The sequence below is a fragment of the Momordica charantia genome (assembly GCF_013281855.1).
Source record: "Momordica charantia cultivar OHB3-1 chromosome 2 unlocalized genomic scaffold, Mcharantia_2.0 BLBB01000002.1, whole genome shotgun sequence".
NCBI classification, from domain to species: domain Eukaryota; kingdom Viridiplantae; phylum Streptophyta; class Magnoliopsida; order Cucurbitales; family Cucurbitaceae; genus Momordica; species Momordica charantia.
The window spans coordinates 9,419,180-9,422,991 of NW_028275160.1; positions in this window are offsets into that span (position 1 = coordinate 9,419,180).

Below are 3,812 nucleotides of genomic sequence, written 5' to 3' on the forward strand. Positions count from 1 at the left end.
AAGTGGTTCAAGGGTGGAAATCCAATTTCTTTTCGGCATGATGGAAGGAGGTTCTCATAAAGAGCGTGGCTCAAGTCATTCCAACGTATGTGATGAGCTCCTTTAGGCTTTCCAAATCTTTTTGTGCAGATTTATCTCGTGCAATGGCTAGATTTTGGTGGGGCACGACGGAAGTGAGGAAACGTACCCACTTAATGAGTTGGGAGCAGATGCGTTGGTCGAAAGAGTTTGGGGACTCAATTTTCATGATCTGACGTTTCCTCAACTCTTGGTTTCCAAGGTTATCAAAAGCATTTACGTTAATGATAGCTCTATTTTGGAAGCAGGGGTTGCCTCTCACCCCTCTTATTTTTCTAAAATCGGGTTTGAGGAAAGTGGTAGAGAAAGGCTAAACAATTGGCTTCTTCCTAAACAATCAACGTTCCGTTCTGACTGGTGTTTACAAACCCAGCTCCTAATAAGCAGGTTCGGGTGATGGATTTCATAACCTCTTCCAACCAGTATTATTATTTATCAAGGCTGTAAGTCTCAAATAAAAAATAATGAGAGATGAAATTCTAAAGTAATTAATAATAAAAGTACATCTTTAGTATAAAATTGTTTTTTTTTTTATAATGTAAACTTGTATCTTTTAATCTAGATGCATTTTATATCTTTTAAAGTAATATAAAATGCACTCAATTAACTTTCAAACTCAGCAGGTGAAATTATACTATAATAACATAATCCAAATCAAAACTCAAGATTATAAAAAAAAAACAAAAAAACAAAAACAAAAATCAAAAGAAAAGAAAGAAAAAAAAATTACACCATTACATTTGAAAAAGATGAAAATTTGTAATAATTTATGTTTCAAATACTATCTTGGTCTTAGTAATTTAACTTTTATTAATTTTGATACCAATATGTTAATTTTAGTTTTTATATTTTAATATTTTTTTATATTAGTCCTTGTAATTTTAGTTTTTATACTTTAAATCTTTTTTTTATATTAGTCCTTTGTAATTTTCGATAATCTTTTATTTTTAAAAAGTAATCGTTGTTGTCTATCCTTTTTTATCTCATTTTTTTTTATTAAAATTTCAATATGACATTATATTCAATAAAATTTTAAAATGTAACCATAACTTTGTATAAGAGTTACTTTTTGTAAAATTTACTTTAAAATTTTAAAATTGTAGAGACCAAAACAAACATTTCGAAACTATAGGTAACGTATGGTTGGTTGGGGTGACAAAAGATTACAAAAGAGAGAAAGGATGGTAAGAAAAGGGGCCCAAATCACAATAGGTATGTTGCCCTTATTTTTTATCACATCTATATGATATTTTTTGCTTCCATCATGTGGCAGCCGTGGAGAAACAAACTGTGTGCTATTTGTGTTGCTGCACAAATATCAAAAAAGCCGCGTTAGTTTTTGTGGCAGTTTTTTAGAGGCAACGGCTCGAGGTTGGCAACATACAAAGGGGCAAATCGAGATCGTTTGGGTAATTAGTTCTCGATTTTATTGTGAGTGTTTTTCATTCTTTGTACCTAAGTATATTGGGGTTAAATACTTAGAAGTTAGAGGATTTTTATTGAGACCTCTAGAGAGTGAATATCTGTGGGGAGATATATATTTGAGGGTGCGTTGTAATCCAATGTCATATTATAGTGGAACCCGCATCTGAGCGAAAGACTGGACGTAGCTCATAAATCATTGGGGTGAACTAGTATAAATCTTGTGTCGTTTATTGTTTTCCCTATTTTTCTCTTGTATTGTGTGATTGACTTAGATAATTGGATAAAATTGTGGAAAGGGAAATTGTGTTAGAGTATCAAATTTCCCAATAAGTGGTATCAGAGCTGTAAGGTTCAGCGTCATGGGATCCAGTGGAAAGTCACATCACTACTTCGAGGGAGTTTTAAGATTTGACGGGAAAAATTTCGGGTTTTGGAAAATGCAAGTGACAGATCTTCTTACATACAAGAAGATACACAAAACCTTGAAGGAACGACAGGCTGGGATGACAGATAAAGATTGGGCGGAGATGGATGAACAGGCCGTAGCGATTATCAGGTTGTGTTTGTCAATGAGTGTGGCGAGTCTTGTGGTGAGCCAAAAAATAGCAATTGATGGGATGTGAATCTCAGAGCGAAAGTGGATCCTCGTTCATGATTTTTTGAGAAAACAAAACAAATGTTCTAAGATGAAAAATACAGGAGAAACTTACATTTGAAGAACTTTTCTTCAACGATTTCCACCCGAACACCACCAAATGATCTTCCGTGCTATCCTTTTGGGTCTCGAGATTGCGCTTGTGGGAGCAATTCTTTGGAACGAGAGGGAGAGTTTCTTTAGAATTTGCCACAACACCACTGTTATCACAATAAAGTGTGATGGGCAAATTCATGTTTGGAACGACTTCCAAATATGTCAAGAACTTTCTAAGCTAAACCGCCTCTTTTGCTGCTTCACAAGCTGCAACGTACTCAGCCTCCATGGTGGAGTCAGCGATGCATCCTTGTTTGATGCTTCGCCAAACTACCGCTCCTCCGTTAAGAGTGAATACTGACCTCGACGTGGATGGTAGCTGGAAGCTAGTGAGGGGATCCAAGGTAGTGGCAGTTGGCCACAAAGAAGCTTTAGTATATGTGTCTAGATTTGAAGTTGTTAGAGGATCAAAAAGGCAGAGGATGCACAGGACTGCAGATGGTTCAAGGCGAGATTTGAAAGAATCAGTAGCATTGACAACCAGAACAGATCAGAAGAATCTGTCATCAGTTCAAAGTACAACAACTAGGAAGTAAAGAGAGGGGAAAAAGGAACAGCTCAGTGAGGTGTTCAACATGTTGTCAGTTTCTAGCACCAGTTGTCAGACGGTTTGGCGAGCTGATGAAATCGCATAGGCGACAAAGTGCATCAAGGGAGAAGATTACAGTTGGTGCTGAGGTCGAGTGTAATGTCTTTAGAGTGGCAACATAATTGGGTGGGTGTGCCAAGTTATCAAAAGGGAAGTCTTTCTTTAGAGGTCGTTGGGTTCGATTGAGGAAGGAAGCATCGGGGACCACTTAGATCGAGTGGGAGCACGTGACTGTGTCTCTAGCGTCTGGGAGACTAGACCACGTAGGATTGCTCAGTCTCGGAGCAATCACAGACGGAGCTTGGATAGGTCCAAGCAAATGAGAGTCAGTTACTGTTGGTGCAGTTAAAACTGAGCCTTGGCGGGATTGCCAAGATGATGGGTTTGCAGTACAAGATTGTTGTTTTGTCTCCAAGTAGGAGATTGTTAGTTGTGGAGACAAAAAAGATTACAAAAGAGAGGCGACGGCTCGAAGTTGGCAACATATAGAGGGGCAAATCGAGATCGACATATTTGGGTAATTAGTTCTCGATTTTATTGTGAGTGTTTTTCATTCCTTGTACATAAGTATATTGGGGTTAAATACTTAGAAGTTAGGGGACTTTTATTGAGATCTCAAAATCTGTGGGGAGATATATATTCGAGAGTGCCTTGTAATCCAATTTCATATTATGGTGGAACCCGCATCTGAGCGTAGCCCATAAATCGTTGAGGTGAACCAGTATAAATCTTGTGTCACTTTATTGTTTTCCCTATTTTTCTCTTGTATTATGTGATTGTATTAGGTAATTGGATAAAACTCTGGAAAGGGAAATTGTGTTGGAGTATCAAATTTCCCAACACGTACCTCCAAAAGGATCGAAAACTAAAAGTATAGAGATGAAAATAGTATTTTAATTTTAATTTTATGAAAATTTTCTTGAATGAAATATCCAGTTTATTGTATCTCACCGAAAATATACTTTAATG